The sequence below is a fragment of the Bos grunniens genome, chromosome 10 (assembly GCF_055505025.1).
Source record: "Bos grunniens cultivar Pamir isolate PY7600 chromosome 10, Bosgru_T2T1.0, whole genome shotgun sequence".
NCBI lineage: Eukaryota > Metazoa > Chordata > Mammalia > Artiodactyla > Bovidae > Bos > Bos grunniens.
Window position 1 is genome coordinate 58,888,777 of NC_141174.1, and position 18,166 is coordinate 58,906,942.

The 18,166-nt window shown below is 39.9% G+C and overlaps 1 protein-coding gene across 7 annotated transcripts in view; it reads right to left on the reverse strand.

The window, feature by feature from the left end:
• Window positions 1–18,166, reverse strand: part of FRMD6 (FERM domain containing 6) — a 267,317-nt gene that overhangs the window by 40,948 nt on the left and 208,203 nt on the right. The gene's annotated exons all lie outside the window — the stretch shown is intronic.

Below are 18,166 nucleotides of genomic sequence, written 5' to 3' on the forward strand. Positions count from 1 at the left end.
ATGATGCTGCCCTCTCTTCTCATTCCCTAACCTGACAATGCAAACTTTATTTTTCTGTTATTTCACCAACCAGCTAACACATAGAAATAACATGAGAGTATATAATAAATATTTGTATTTATTTTATATGGTGGATTTTGGATACTTCTCATATCTAACCAGTTTATTAAACCATGTAATTTTACTTTTTAAATTCTCTCAGATATTCAGTGTAAACAATTTTGCCTGCAAGTTATAAAGACTCAATCACCAATTTTCAATTTTCAATAACTTTTTATTTCTGTCTCATGTCTCACTGCACTGGCAAGACTTTAAGAATAATTTTAAAACACGGGTGGATATTTTCTACTTTTAATGAATGTGTCTAGTATTTCATATATTATTCCTAATACAACACTATTCAACCAAGGTATGTTAAGACATACCTTCTGGGCTTCCCTGGTGGCTCAGAGGTTAAAGTGTCTGCTTGGAATGCAGGAGACCAGGGTTCGATCCCTGGTTCGGGAAGATCCCCTGGAGAAGAAAATGGCAACCCACTCCAGTACTCTTGCCTGGAGAATCCCATGGAGGGAAGAGCTTGGTAGGCTATAGTCCATGGGGTCACAAAGAGTTGGATACGACTGAGTGACTTCACTTTTTCACTTTCTTTCATGTTAAGACAACTTGCCTGTCAAACCAGTAGTAATCATTTATATTGTTCCTTTACAGCTACATTTGTAGGATATGTAGGAATTTCCAGGAATATGGATTAGTTTTATCAGGCAGAAAGCATAACCATATAGTTTTATTAGAAGAGCTATTATCACTGCTCATATAAATCAAACCATAAATAAGGCAGAATCTTGGCTTATTTGTTGGTGCAATGTCCATCTGTTATCAGCAAGAAGACAGGAGAGAATATACTCTTAGATGGCACCACAAGTAAATGTAAACTAGTATTTCTTTTTTTAAAGTATAAATAAAATACCATCTACCAGGGAGCTACTCAAAACTAAAGTAAAAACATGTACAGTATTTCCTTAGGAAGGAGACCAAAAGACCCTTAGGAGTATTTTACATTTCTTAAAGCATAAAGGCAATTGTTTCACATTAGGCTGTAGCCAGTACATCACCTTACAGGGTCACCAGAGGTCAGTGCTACAGTTCTCTCCAGTATGGGATGGCTAGAATGGTTAGCCTTTGTGTTCTATGAACACAAACTAACTGCACTTCAAATCCAACCATTCAGCTGTAGAATGCACACTTTAAACAATTCCAAAGCAAAGAAAGCCATAAGTGAACCATGCAAAGAAACAGAGGAAAATAATAGAATGGGAAAGACTAGAGATCTCTTCAAGAAAATTAGAGATACCAAGAGAACATTTCATGCAAAGATGGGCACCATAAAGGACAAAAACATTATGGACCTAACAGAAGCAGAAAATATTAAGAAGAGGTGGCAAGAATATACAGAAGAACTGTACAAAAAAGGTATAAAAGACCCAGATAACTATGATGGTGTGATCATTCACTAGAGCCAGACATCCTGGAGTGTGAACTCAAGTCGGCCTTAGGAAGCATTACTACAAACAAGGCTAGTTTAGGTGACGGAATTCCAGCTGAGCTATTTCAATCTTAAAAGATGATGCATGAAAGTTCTGCATTCAATATGTCAGGAAATTTGGAAAACTCAGCAGCGGCCACAGGACTGGAAAAGGTCAGTTTTTGTTCCAACCCCAAAGAAGGGCAGGGCAAAGAATGTTCAAACTACCGCACAATCACACTCATCTCACACACTAGCAAAGTAATGTTCAAAATTCTCCAAGCCAGGCTTCAATAGTACATGAACTGTGAATTTCCAGATATTCAAGCTGGATTTACGAAAGGTAGAGGAACCAGAGATCAAATTGCCAACATCTGTTGGATCACAGAAAAAGCAAGGGAATTCCAGAAAACATCTACGTCTGCTTCACTGACTAAGCTAAAGCCTTTGACTGAGTGGATCACAAAAAACTGTGGAAAATTCTGAAAGAGACGGGAATACAAGGCCACCTTACGTGACTCCTGAGAAATCTGTATGCAGGTCAAGAAGCAACAGGTTAGAACCGGACATGGAAGAATGAACTGGTTTCAAATTGGGAAAGGAGTATGTCAAGGATGTATATTTTCACCCTGTTTATTTAACTTATATGCAGAGTACATCATGAGAAACACTGGGCTGGAATCAAGATTGCTGGGAGAAATATCAATAACCTCAGATATGCAGATGACACTAAACTTATGGCATAAAGTGAAGAACTAAAGAGCCTCTTGATGAAAGTGAAAGAGGAGAATGAAAAGGTTGGCTTAAAATTAACATTCAGAAAACTAAGACCAAGGCATCAGATCCCATCACTTCATGGCAAATAGATGGGGAAACAATGGAAACAGTGAGAGACTTTAATTTTTTTTGGACTCCAAAATCACTGCAGACGGTGACTGCAGCCATGAAATTAAAAGATGGTTGCTCCCTGGAAGAAAAGTTATGGCCAACCTAGATGGCATACTAAAAAGCAGAGACATTACTTTGTTGACAAAGGTCTGTCCAGTCAAAGCTATGGTTTTTCCAGTAGTCATGTATGGATGTGAGAGTTGGACTATAAAGAAAGCTGAGTGCCGAAGAATTGATGCTTTGGAACTGTGGTTGGAGAAGACTCTTGAGAGTCCCCTGGACTGCAAGGAGATCAAACCAGGCAATCCTAAAGGAAATTGGTCCTGAATATTCATTGGAAGGACTGATGCTGAAGCTGAAACTCCAATACTTTGGCCACCTGATGTGAAGAAATGACTCATTTGAAAAGACCCTGATGCTGGGAAACATTGAAGGCAGGAAGGAAGGGGATGACAGAGGACGAGATGGTTGGATGGCATCACCGACTTGATGGACATGAGTTTGAATAAGCTCTAGGAGTTGGTGATGGACAGGGAAGCCTGGCGTGCTGCAGTCCATGGGGTCATGAAGAGTTGGACACAACTGAGCGACTGAGCTAAGAACAACAGTCTCAGGCATACTATGTGAGAAATACAGTTCTAAAATAATTTCATAGTCAAATATTATATTTCATGGCAAACTTTTTTCCCTATGCATAGATATATTCCAACACTTAGGCCTCCTCTCTGATATTAAATATGAGATATTTAATAGGAGTTTCCCTGATAGCTCAGTTGGTAAAGAATCCACTTGCAATGCAGGAGACCCTGGTTCAATTTCTGGGTTGGGAAAATCCGCTGGAGAAGGGATAGGTTACCCACTTCAGTATTCTTGGGCTTCTCTAATAGCTCAGCTGGTAAAGAAGCCACCTGCAAGGTAGGAGACCAGGGTTCAATCCCTGGGTTGGGAAGATCCCCTGGAGAAGGGAAAGGCTACCCACTCCAGTATTCTGGCCTGGACAATTCCATGGACGGTATAGTCCATGGGATCACAAAGAGTCGGACACGACTGAGTGACTTTCACTTTCACTTTTATGATATTAAAATCTTTTCAAGAAATTATAAGCTATGATTAAATGCAACTTATTTAAATTCAAACCATTAAGTGATATTAATCCCAGTAAAATTATTTAAATCTATACTTCAAATTGAGCTACTCATATAATTTTCCATTTCTAGTTAAACCAATTAAAGGGGGTTTATTTCTACTGACCTACTTTCTAGAATTTAAAAAACAAACTAGGGAAAAATATCTTCTGAAATGGGGATGCTTCCAGAGGTTCATTAAAACAATTTTAAAATTCCATGAGTACAATTTTTATTTACTAGTTTGTTTATGGTTCAATAGTACAGTATAAAAAAGGACTAGAAGAGGATTATAAAGAAAATTTAATAAAAGCAGAGTTAAGAAGCAGTGCTGCTTCATTGCTGCTTTTCTGCTTTGAGGATAGCAAACTAGCAAAGCCCTGAAAGAGAGAGAGTATTAAGATTTACTTTACCCAAGCCTGCATTAAAGCTGATTAAAAGGTTCCACTGAAATAGCAAAATTCCCGTATCTCTAATACGCTTCAGTATAAAATTTAAAGTTAGAGAGTCCTAGGGGAAAGACTTAAGACTAAATTTTTAACAATTTTAACCACAGAATTTAGTCTCTGAGCCATAGGCTACTTCTTCTGTATCCTAAGTCCCGAAGCAGTCCCAGGAGGGCACATTTCCTACTCCAGGGCAGCCCTTGTGTTCAATAATCTAGAGATAGATTATCTATGAAGAGCAAACCATGTTATAATACCATATTTCCCAAACAACAAAAGAACAGCTAATATGGTGATCAAGCTCCACCCTGCCATCTTTGTTGTCATTTAGTTGCTAAGTTATGTCTGACTCTGTGACCCCATGGATTGCAGAACACCAGGCCTCCATGTCCTCTACTATCTCCAGGAGTTTGCTGAAGTTCATGTCTGTTAAGTCAGTGATGCTAACCATCTCATCTTCTGCCACCCTTTTCTCATTCTGCCTTCAATCTTTCCCAGCATCAGCATCTTTTCCAATGAGTTGGCTCTTCACATCAGGTGGCCAAAGTGTTGGAGCTTCAGCTTTAGCATTAGTACTTCCAATGAATATTTAGGGTTGATCTCCTTTAGGATTGACTGATTTGATCTCCGTGCAGTCCAAGGGACTCTCAAGAGTCTTCTCCAGCACTACAATTTGAAAGCATCAATTCTTTGGTGCTCAGCCTTTTCTATGGTCCAACTCTCACACTCATACATGACTTCTGGAAAGACCATAGCTTTGACTATACAGACCTTTGTTAGCAAAATGATGTCTTTGCTTTTTAATATGCTATTTAGGTTTGTCACAGCTTTCTTTCCAAGAAGCAAGCATCTTCTAATTTCATTGCATAATCACTGTCCACAGTGATTTTGGAACCCAAGAAAAGAAAATCTGTCACTGTGTCTATTTTTTCCCCTTCTATTTGCCATGAAGTGATGGGACTGGATGCCATGATCTTTGTTTTTTGAATGTTGAGTTTTAAGCCAGCTCTTTCACTCTCCTCTTTCACCCTCATCAAGAGGCTCTTTAGTTTCTTTTCACTTTCTGCCATTAGAGTGGTGTCATCTGCATATCTGAGGTTGTTAATGTTTCTCCTGACATCTTTATGAATACCCACGTTTCAATTACTTGTCAATTTCCCTACTCAAACTTTAAACCCACATTATTTTAAGTTCCTTACTTCCTGATAAGCCCATTAATTATAAAGTTACTTCATTTAAGAATCAGGAATCTCAAAAAAAAAAAAAAAAAAAGAATCAGGAATCTCACACGTGGTATGGACATTCAATACTGATTTTCAGTTTTTAGAAACTACTGGATATAGCCTTTAAAACTGTGTCACCTTGGAGTAAAAGTTTGGACTTTACTTCAGTATAATCAGTTGGTTTGTCAGTTGTGATGAAGATCTCATACTCTTACCAGAGGTTAACAACAGGGAAAGTGGGTACCATGGGTACAGAGGAACACTGTCCCGTATATCTAAAATGCACTGTCCTATATATCTAAAAGCATTCTAAAGTTAAAAAGTTTATTTAAAAAACCCTAGGTCACCAGAAATTTACTCCTTATACAACAGGTATAGTCTCACTTTGAATGGAAGATCCTTAATTCTGAGACTGTCACCCTAAGAAAAGTTAGGTGGTAATTTGATAAGAAAATTACTATAACATCAGCATGGTTAGTAGGCATATTTCAACAGTCAATAAGGTATTTTTATTACCTAACAAAAATAAGGCAAATGGTATCTTGAAAAGCTGGGTGGCAGACAGCCCTGTCTTTTAATTTAATCACTACAGATTCATGAAACTCCAATTATATACACCAGCGTTGCAGTATTTGCTTGGCATAAAGCGGAACACTAAAGCAATGGAAGATGTGCCCCTACTCCCGCGAATTCACATCAGGTTAGGGATATCACAGGGCCAGGACGCTTAGGATGGTGATACTGTGTCCCTCCTTCCCATGAGCACACAGACTCCGATGGACACTTCTGGGAAGACATAACCGATGACAGCATTAGGTGTATGAATACTGTGGCTAACGTCACTATGGAATAAAAAGTACATAGTCTTTTACTCAATGTTTTCCTAAAAGTGATATCAAAATGGCTTTGTTGTTGTTGTTCATTTATTCATTCAGCATACACAGCTACTCTGTGACAGGTGTTGTTGTAAGTGCTGAATACACAGCAATGAATAAAACAAATACTCAACTCTAATGGAGACAGACAATATATAATGTAGATAGTGACATGTACTGTGAAGAAAAATAAATTCAGAGTAGGTGAGAGAGCTGATGAAGATACTGTGGTCATGTGGATGCTATTTCATACAGGGTACTCAGGGGAAGCATTTCTAATATTTGAGCAGATATAAGAATTAAGAGAGCGATGTAATTTATTTCCTTTCTTCTTTCCTTCTTTCTTTTCTTCCTTCCTTCCCTCTCTCCCTTCTTCCCCCCATCCAACCCAGGGAAATTTTTTTCCAAATAGAGGGGACAATAAGTGCCAAAGCTCACTGATGCTTCAGAAAAGGTAAAATAACAGTAAAAACTATAGCTAACATTGACTACATACTTGTCGCGTTTAGTCGCTGAGTCATGTTTGACTCTTTCGTGCCCCATGGACTATAGCCCTGCAGGCTCCTCTGTCGATGGGATTTCCCAGGCAAGAATACTGGAGTGGGTTGTCATTTCCTTCTTCAGGGGATCTTCCTGACTCAGGGATCAAACCTGCCTCTCCTGTATCAGCAGGTGGATTCTCTACCACTGAGCCAAATGCTGATGTTAAGTACTCATGGTACATTAAAGAAAACCAACAACTCTTTGCCATGCTTCTCATGAAGAGGTAGGTAGGATCTATTTCCCTCTTCTCTTGAATCTGAGCTGGCCCTCTGACTAGCTCACGCTCAAAGCTCTGCCTCTGCTTGTAGTTGTTGTTGTTGTTATTAGTATTATTATTTTGGTCTAGCTCCTCTATTCAGATCTTCTTAGAGCAGGATCACTAGTCTGTGAGAGTATGAGTGTGTGTGTGTATATGTTTAATTTTCAATGGCAGGTACATGCTGCTGCTGCTGCTAAGTCGCTTCAGTTGTGTCCAACTCTGTGCGACCCCATAAACAGCAGCCCATTAGGCTCCCCCGTCCCTGGGATTCTCCAGGCAAGAACACTGGAGTGGGTGGCCATTTCCTTCTCCAATGCATGAAAGTGAAAAGTGAAAGTGAAGTCGCTCATTGGTGTCTAACTCTTCGCAACCCCATGGACCGCAGCCCACCAGGCTCCTCCATCCATGGGATTTTCCAGGCAAGAATACTGGAGTGGGTTGCCATTTCCTTCTCCAATGCATGAAAGTGAAAAGTCAAAGTGAAGTCGCTCAGTCATGTCTAACTCTTCGCGACCCCATGGACTGCAGCCCACTAGGCTCCTCCGTCCATGGGATTTTCCAGGCAAGAGCACTGGAGTGGTGTGCCACTGCCTTCTCCGTATATACTAATTAAAAGTGGCTTGACTGGTTTACTACACACATGTCCTTGGACAAGGAAGATTATACAGCAGGGGTTCTTAACCTTGGCACTGTTGACATTATGGGGCCAAATACTCTGTGTAGTCAGGGGCTGTCCTGTGCACTGCAGGATGTTCAGTGTTCATCTCTGATCTCTGCCCACTAGATACACGGAGAATCCCCCTCAACTCCCAGTAGTGACAACCCAAAATATCACCAGACATTGCCAAATATCAACTTGGGGGCAAAATCACCCATTGCTCAGAACCAATCGTTGAGAACAAGTTTCCTTATAGAGTCACAACAGGCTGTTCTTACCATCCAGTTAATTTTTAAGCAGTGAAAGAAAAATGTTAGTCAGTTATGTCTGACTCTTTTGTGACCCTATGGACTGTAGCCCACCAGGTTCCTCTGTCCATGGTATTTTCCAGGTGAGAATACTGGAGTGGGCTGCCATTCCCTACTTCAGGGGATCTTCCCAACCCAGGGATCAAACCCAGATCTCCTGCATTGCAGGCGAATTCTTTACCAGTTGAGCTACCAGGGAATCAAACTCCTACCAAACACACATTTTCCAACTAAATGTCAGCAACTTAGTTTCAAACTTAGAAATCTGGCTTGAACCTTAAATTTTTCCACGGCCACTAGCTTCATAACAGCTTTGAAATTTAGCCTTCTTGAAACTTCAAGTTTTAACTCAGTGTATTGCCAAACTTCTCATGTAAGCAGACTTCCATTATTACCGGTACTCGCTGTTGGAAAGTCCTATAGTCTAATCCCAGTACCTAGAAATATAAAAACTGACCTGGAAATAAATGATACCTGATTATCAATTGTCTGTACGCATCAATTTGTCTGTACACTCTGTATTATGAGGACTTCTTTTTCTTAAGTAAGGTAATTTGCTTATAAGAGTCATTCTGGACCCACAGAGTTATTTTCCTCACGAGTAAGTAAACTGAACATTTTCTACTTCATGCCCTCTTTTGCAGTTACTGCTTTACCTAAAAAAGAAAGTAGCTGATATTTATCAACTATCCAGAGCCAAACCCTCTACAAAGAACATCAGATACTCTGTTGCTGTCTCTTTCTCACCTCTAACCACTGTTTTGGTAGATAAATGCTGCTGCTGCTAAGTCCCTTCAGTTGTGTCTGACTCTGTGCGACCCCATAGATGGCAGCCCACCAGGCTCCCCCATCCCTGGGATTCTCCAGACAAGAACACTGGAGTGGGTTGCATGTCCTTCTCCAATGCATGAAACTGAAAAGCGAAAGTGAAGTCGTTCAGTCATGTCCGACTCTTCGCAACCCCATGGACTGCAGCCTACCAGGCTCCTCCATCCATGGGATTCTCTAGGTAAGAGTACTGGAGTGGGTTGCCATTGCCTTCTCCGGTAGATAAATGAGGGACTGTGAAAAGCTTAAGATCACCTCCCATATGACTGAGCCTCAAATGTTTAGAAACAATATGGGCAGAATACTGATTAAGGAGATAGACTTAACCTCCCCAATCAGTGAAACCTAAATCCTATCTAGAATCTACAATATGAGCTGTATGACCTTGGGCAAGGAACCTAATCTCTGAGCCTGACTCTTCATCAGTAAAATATGTACTATTGGCCTGCTTGGATTATTGGTCAGATTAAACAAGATAATGATTATAAAGCACTAGATATCAGGTTGTTGGGGGGATACTCACTAAAATAACAGCCATGAGTTGCCAGCTCATGAGAAGATACGTCTACAAGTGACTGACAAAAATACATATCATCTAGAGATCTAAAATTTAGAGCCAGATGCAGCGTCAGGGCTAAACTTTGGAATGTCTACTTTGGGGTGGGGAAGTTAAGTGTATTGTTGGTTGTAAATGGGACAGCTGCATATTATAAGGTGATAACTCCTTTGAAATTTAATATATTGAAAAAGAAAATGTATGTATGTGTGTATAAGTTCAAAGTGTGTGCTGGCTGACCATAGGACAGGACGTAAAAAACATCTGTTTCCATCTGTTTGGTACCATCTCTCGACTGGGGAGTACCCCTCTTCCACCCAGTATTTCCAGGGGAGCTGTCAGTCACAGTGTATACTCTTCTGTGGAAGAGTGAAGAGATGATCTCGGCAGGGATGTGACTCAAGGCTGGTCTAACAGACTGCATCACTCTTCAGTCACAGAGCTTGGTCTAAAGGGTGAACATATAACCTAAGCAAGACCAGAATTCCTCCATGAAATCTGTAATACACACGGAGAAGGCTGCACCTCCTTCTGGATTGCTGTTTGTGAGAATGATATGACCCTAGAGCTGCTGGCAATCATCTTTATGTGGTAAGAACTTTCCTGAAGAAGAAAGCCATCACAGAGGAAAGAGAAGCTCAGAAAGCATTCTGATTACATCATTTGAACTTCTATGTCTAGCTATGTCTGAAGCCACAAACTATCCCAAGGAATTCCCATATGTAAAACTAATAAACTATCCTTTCTCTTCAGCTAATTCTGCCCCTTGCAACTAAATGAGTCTTTTCTAATACAGCCCATTCAATCAAGCTGATTTACTGCTTGATATATTCATTCATTAATTCACTGAATGCCTACTATCACTGGTTACCTGTACCAATATTTACTTGAAAAAGACACTTCCCTAAGTTTTAAAGTTTTTCTCGATTCTAAAACAAAGGAGATTATTCACTATTAGTAGAGAAGACAAAAGGCGGAAAAATAGATCCGAATAAATGAAAAGTTTAGGTGACTGAGTTGCTGTTCAGATACCACCACTCTCTAAGAGCACTACATAGAGCGAGTGCTTTATGGGTATAATGCACACGTTCATTTAAGGCAGACCGAGTATACAGGACAACTAATTCATGATAATAATTTTCAGCAACAAAAGAATATCTCATCTTGAATACTAATTTGTGGGTGAATAGTCCTCTCTTATTAAAGACCACTATGTGTTTTTAAAGAGCCTCTTGATGAAAGTGAAAGAGGACACTGAAAAAGCTGGCTTAAAACTCAACATTCAAAAAAATAAGATCATGGCATCTGGTCCCATCACTTTATGGGAAATAGATGGGGAAACAATGGAAACAGGGTCAGACTTTATTTTCTTGGGCTCCAAAATCACTGCAGTTGGTGACTGCAGCCATGAAATTAAAAGACATTTGCTCCTTGGAAGAAAAGCTGTGACCAGCCTAGATAGCATATTAAAAAGCAGAGACATTACTTTGCCAACAAAGGTCCATCGAGTCAAAGCTATGATTTTTTCCAGCAGTCATGTATGGATGTGAGAGTTGGATCATAAAGAAAGCTGAGCACCAAAGAACTGATGCTTTTGTACTGTGGTGTTGGAGACTCTTGAGAGTCCTTTGGACGGCAAGGATATCCAATCAGTCAATACTAAAGGAAATCAACCCTTAATATTCATTGGAAGGACTGAGGCTGAAGCTGAAAGTCCACAACTTTGGCCACCCGATGCAAAGAACTGACTCACTGGAAAAGACCCTAATGCTGGGAAAGATTGAAGACAGGAGGAGAAGGGGATGACAGAGGACAAGACGGTTGGATGGCATCATCAAATCAATGGACCTGAGTTTGGGCAAACTCTGGGAGGTCGTGAAGGACAGGGAAGTCTTGCCTTCTGCAGTTCATGGGGTCGCAAAGAGAAGGACATGACTTAGAGACTAAACAACAAAAACAACACACTATATAAGTAGCTGTGTATGAAATGCAGTTATTGTAATATACAGTTATTGTATGTAAGGTGTGAAAATATGTAAACGCATGTATGTATCTATTTTAAATATGTAAGTATACGTATTTCTTGTTTAGTCACTAAGTTGTATTCAACTTTTTGTTACCCCATGATCTGTAGCCCGCAAGGCTCCTCTGTCCATGGGACTTTCTCAGGCAAGAACACCAGAGTGGTTTGCCATTTCCTTCTCCAGGGGATCTTCCTGATCCAGAATCAGACCCATATCTTTTGCTTCTCCTGTTTGGCAGGCTGATTCTTTACACTGAGCCACCTGGGAAACCATATTATTTTTACATAAATAGCATGTATCTGTAAATATGTATATATAATACAAGCAATAACTACACTTGAAAACATTTATTGAATCAATGGAAAGTTTAGGTTAGGAAAGAAGCAATATAATGTGCTGCTTAAGCTTGGCCCCTGGAGCCTGACTGCTCCAATCTGGATGCCAGCCCTGACACCTGCCACTGCCCCTGGGCAAGACTCTTTACTTCCTCATGTCAATTTTTCTCACTTCTGAAATGGAACTGTTGTGGACATTATTAATTGGGTTACTCATTTACTATGAGGTAACATTCCTGATTTCCTATTATGGAAAACAAGTGGAATAATTGCTTTTTGGTAATATGTGTTGGTCATTATCTATGCTGTCATTCATCATATCTTGAGTTCTACAAAAAACAGTATTTCTCTCCTATTAGTAGCTAATAGATTATTTCATTTTTGTATTTAACCGATGAGATTTGCTGTATCTTGGGGCTGGGAATGGAAAGAACCTTCCAATTGAAGTAGATGTGAATTGGTGCCAAGTACCGCTCATCATACTTTACTGAATAAAATTATATGGCTAGTCTTTGGCTATAGAAAAGGGAGAATATAGGCAAGACAGGCAAAGAAGCCTTGGATTGCAATAAGGAAAAAAAATAAGTAAAATCATGTATTCATAAGCTGCAGTTAGCACTGTAAATTACTGCAACCAGCATGAGCTTGTAGTAAGAAGCATAAAAATGTTCCTACCCTTTGATCCAGTAAGCCAACTTGAAAAATGTATAAGAAGGAAATAACTGAACCAAAGCACCACACTTGATCAAAAGCACTCAGGGAACCATTATCTATCAGGGTACAAACTGGGAAAAAAATCTAAATAGTCTAACAACAGCAATGGATTAGTAAATTATGGTATATCTAAAGTAGTATCAATAATAAAAAACTGCATTTACTCAGCACAATCCCCTCAAATCACAAATACCAACTACAGCCAAAAATTACCCTGTTTCACTACATATATAGTTCTGTTTATAGAACAGAACTTTCAGGAATAAAGAACTTAGAAAAAAAAAGATGACAAGTATCACAAGCAGTCAGTCAACGAACAAACATAATCCAACTGGATTTGAGTCCAAAGCACTTCATTAAAGTTTACAACTTTTTGTCTCTCACACCATTTCTAAACTCTGGCCTTTAGAGACTTTATAATCTCTTTGAAGTGTTGAAATTAACAGAGTAGAAACAATAGAGAGAAATACAATTGTATTTTAAGTTAAATGCTAAACTGAGCAGTAAAATAAAGATTGTGGGATTTGAGAAAAGGCTGAGAACTGAGGGAAGTGCAGCATTTAGGCCAATTTCATGGAGGGAGGGGAAATGATTTGTATCCAGTAGAGAAAGAATTAAGGGTGGAGAACTACAAAGTTAAGACCCTGGGGTGGGGAGGGAGGTAGGAGACAAGCCTGAAAGGCCTGATGAAATCAGGTCATGGAAAACTCATCATGAGACACTTTCTTCAGTACCCTGAGGGGCTTCTGAGTCATGGGAACATCACACAGTGGGTCGTTTTTTTCAAAGTTGTGCTCTGTGGTATTCAGAACCCTAGGCTTTTGAATTTCTCCTTCTTTAGCATTATTTTTTGCTATGACCATACTCATTTTATCCATTCAATTACAGAGGCAAAGCAAAGGACAATGGTAACAGTGATGTTAGGGGAAATGAAACTCCCACTTTTTTAAAAACACATGAGATTAAAAACATATTTCTGCAAAGCACCATTCTGGTATACTCTCCCTAAACAGAACAGTTATAAGCATAATTCTTTTAATCAATAATTACAATGGCTTCCCTCCGGAGTTCATACAAGAAGTAATGCAGATCTTTAGAGTTATTTTAAATATTTTTAAAAGTCTAATAAAATTGGCATATGTACCCATGGTGATATCTCAAGGGAAATTAAAAGATCATTCACTTAAGTAACTTTATTATTAGGTTGGTACAAAAGTAATTGTGGTTTTGAACAAGGAATTTTAAATCATTATAACTAGGCTCAAACACATCTTTATTAATCAAAATAGGAACCATTACAAACAACACATTTTTTTTTGCCAGGGAGAAATAGGTTTGTTTATCCCTGAAGCATAAAAATCCATACTTCAGGATTCAGTGAACTCTTGGAAAGCATTTTCTGCCTCCTGCTGGTTATGGAAGCGTTTTCCCTGCAAAAAGTTGTTGAGATGCTTGAAGAAGCGGTATCAGTTGGTGAGAGGTCAGGTGAATACGGCAGATGAGGCAAAACTCTGTAGCCCCATTTGTTCAACTTTTGAAGTGCTGGTCGCGTGGCATGTGGCTCAGCATTGTCACGCGGAAGAATCGGGTCCTTTTTGTTGACCGGCTGCAGGTGTTGCAGTTTTCCGTGATCACATCAATCTGCTGAGCATGTTTCTCAGATGAGATCGTTTCACGGGGATTCAGAAAGCTGTGGTGGATCAGACCGGCAGCAGACTATCAGTGACCATGACCGTTTTTGGGTACAAGATTGGCTTTGGGAAGTGCTTTGGAGCTTCTACTTGGCCTAACCACTGAGCTGATGGTTGCCAGCTGTCATTTAAAATCCACTTTTCTATTTCCAGTTTTTTAAGGGATCTCCACACTGTTCGCCATAGTGGCTGTACTAGTTTGCATTCCCACCAACAGTGTAAGAGGGTTCCCTTTTCTCCACACCCTCTCCAGCATCTATTATTTGTAGACTTTTGGATCGCAGCCATTCTGACTGGTGTGAAATGGTACCTCATAGTGGTTTTGATTTGCATTTCCCTGATAATGAGTGATGTTGAGCATCTTTTCATGTGTTTGTTAGCCATCTGTATGTCTTCTTTGGAGAAATGTCTATTTAGTTCTTTGGCCCATTTTTTGATTGGGTCGTTTATTTTTCTGGAGTTGAGCTGTAGGAGTTGCTTGTATATTTTTGAGATTAGTTGTTTGTCAGTTGCTTCATTTGCTATTATTTTCTGCCTTATGATCCAGCAATCCCACTGCTAGGCATACACACTGAGGAAACCAGAAGGGAAAGAGACACGTGTACCCCAATGTTCATCGCAGCACTGTTTATAATAGCCAGGACATGGAAGCAACCCAGATGCCCATCAGCAGATGAATGGATAAGAAAGCTGTGGTACATATACACAATGGAGTATTACTCAGCAATTAAAAAGAATACATTTGAATCAGTTCTAATGAGGTGGATGAAACTGGAGCCTATTATACAGAGTGAAGTAAGCCAGAAAGAAAAACATCAATACAGTATACTAACGCATATATATGGAGTTTAGAAAGATGGTAACAATAACCCTGTGAACGAGACAGCAAAAGAGACAGTGATGTATAGAACAGTCTTATGGACTCTGTGGGAGAGGGAGAGGGTGGGAAGATTTGGGAGAATGGCATTGAAACATGTAAAATATCATGTATGAAATGAGATGCCAGTCCAGGTTCGATGCACGATACTGGACGCTTGGGGCTAGTGCACTGGGACGACCCAGAGGGATGGTATGGGGAGGGAGGAGGGAGGAGGGTTCAGGATGGGGAACACATGTATACCTGTGGTGGATTCATTTTGATATTTGGCAAAACTAATACAATTATGTAAAGTTTAAAAATTAAATAAAATTTTAAAAAAATCCACTTTTCATTGCACATCACAATTCAATCAAGAAATGGTTTGTTGTTTCATAGAATAAGAGACTCCAAAACGACCTTTTTTTTTGGTCAGGTCAGGAGGCACTACTTATTGAGCTTTTTCATCTTTCCAATTTGCTTCAAATGCCAAACGACTGTAGGACAGTCGACATTGAATTCTTCAGCAACTTCTCACGTAGTTGTAAGAGGATTAGCTTCAATGATGGCTCTCGGTTGGTTGTTGTTACTTTCCAATGGCTGGCCATTGTGCTCCTCATCTTCAAGGCTCTCATCTCCTTCGCAAAACTTCTTGAACCACCACCACTGCACTGTACATTCGTTAGCAGTTCCTGAGCCAAATGTGTTGTTGATGTTGGGGGTTGTCTCTGCTGCTTTACAACCCAGCTTGAAGCTGAATAAAAAAACTGCTTGCATTTTTTTTTTTGTCTAACATCATTTCTACAGTCTAATAGAATACAAACAGCAAGTAATAAGTCATTAGCAAAAAAACATAAAGAGAGAAATGTGCATTCAAATGATGTATAACATAACCACATGTATTTAAGAATCTATTCCAATATCATATGGCAAAGTTCAACAGTGCAAAACCACAATTACTTTTGCATCAACCTAATATCATTTTAAGTGCTTATTTTGACAGCACAATTAGTTTTACCTGCCAGATTTAAAAAAAAAAAGGAAAGAAAACAAATGACTGAAATTTATTTTGATAGACAGTTTTTCCAAACCTAAAGCCCAGGAAGGTGGGAGAGAGGAAGGATAACAAGTAATCCTTAATGGCTGAAACACTGGGATAGATTTAGTCATTATATATACATTTAAAAAATAAACTTAGTAAGAAAAAAAAAAAAAACAGACCTTCCTTCTGTCTAGTCTCATTCTAGTCATGTTACCTCCTCTGCTATACCTCCTCACTGTGTTCTAATCTAGATTTCCAAACGTCTTGTCTCATTCTTTAAATCTATCACCCCCGCAAAGCTGCCAGAGTGAACCTCATGAAACTGTACTTGCACATCACACCCAGCTCACATACTTCGGCGCTGCAGCAGCTCCACAGGACAGCACCTGAACTCTGAGGCACAGCCATCTTCCATCATCAGACCCCCCTCTTCCCCAGTGTGACCGCTCAAGTTGTATACTGTCAAAATTCTTTCCTTATGGTTCCCTGAGCAAGTCTTGCTCTCTTATTTCCATGCTTTTGACCACGGTGTTTCCTTGCCTATTATTTCACCCATCTCCAAAAGAACAAAAGCAAAGCGTTTTCGTTCTCCCTGGAAAACTCAAGACACAGGTCTGCGAAGCACGTCTCCACATCGGCAGGCAGCTGAGGAGTGTTTCTCCTGCATTCCTAATCACCTCTGTGCTTGCTGGTGAGTCTGCTTCCCAAAGAGTACTGGGAGAATCTGCTAGCATCTCTAGGTTTCTAATGCCTACAGTAGTCCTGGGTCTGTAATAAGCACCCAGGAAAGGTGCCCTTCCCTGGTGGCTCAGATGGTGAAGAATCTGCCTGCAATGCAGGAGGCTCAAGTTCGATCCCTGGGTCAGGAAGATCCCCTGGAGAAGGGAATGGCAACCCACTCCAGTATTCTTGTCTGGAGAACTCCATGGACAGAGGAGCCTGGTGGGTTACAGTCCCTGGGGTTGCAAAGAGTTGGACACGATTGAGCGACTAACACTATTACACTACTGAGTTGTGTTGAGTAAATTATTTAGAAATTCACCAAAAATGTGAATGAATTCCTTAGCAATTAAGATTAAAATTAGGTTCTTTAAGAAGAACCCACCCCAGCAAAGGGTGTCAATACTGGTTACAGCTTCTTGAATATTTTCTCTATGTTAATTACAGGTGAAAGGGGGCACCTTTTTTTTCCTTGTCTTTAAATTTAGTGAACAAACATAATGTCAGTACTGTCAACAAAGTAGTTTGGGGGAAAGTCTCCATGTGTATCAGGGTAAGCCAACTTGTGTGAAAGCAAACATATATAAAGATACATCGGGTGGGATGCACTAAGTTGCAAGTATCCAAGATACCTAAATTGCACTTGGACTCTGGAGCCACACTGCCTGGGTTGGACTATTTATTAGCTGTATGATCTTGGACCAGTCCCTTCACCTCTCTACATCTCAGCTTCCATATCTGTAGAATAGAAATAATAACTGTATCTACCTTAAAGGATGCTATAAAGCATATGGCAAGCCCTATATGAGAGTTACCTACTGATATTTAAACTAGTTAAATGACATAAGGGGAATTTATAAAAACTAAAGTAACTTAAAGCTTAGAAGTAGGATGGGTAAGCTTGTGGGGGGTTTGATATGGTAGCTTGATATGTCATCCAGGGCCTAGTTTCTTCTTGGTACCTTGGAATAACTCCACTTTAAGGCTGGCATCTCTCAGAGTAGCTTAATCAACCAGAATGCAGAGGCAAACAAGAGTACTGATACTCAATCTGACTGGATGTCTTGGGTTACAAGCTCTCTATCACTGGACAGAGGGGCATGGACTCTGCAGATTAGCTGAGGCCTCCCAAGGCCCACTTCCAGAGCCAGAGGTGGGAGCAACTTCCCCTGAAGTGCGTGGACATCAAAACAAAAACACGGGTACCTTTGGGAAGTTGGAAGATGAGGGGAGACGCTAGATAAGCAACCAACAAGAAGAAAAAAGGCAACGGTGAAAATTCATGAATTTCAAACCACATAAACTTTATTTTTTCATAGTCATCTGTATTCAAAAGTCGTATCAGGTTTAGCAACCAGGCGCAAAAATTCCTTTCAGCCAAGATGAATTTTTAGCATGACACAGCCAACAAAAAGTGCTGTTCTCAGGGAAAATCCCCCAACTTAGAAGCATCTGCTTCTAATTTCCACAATGAAATCTTTGATTCCTTCATTCATGGGACTTGCACTCAATTCCCTCTGACACAGGAACTGCAGTTTTCTAGATAATAATTTT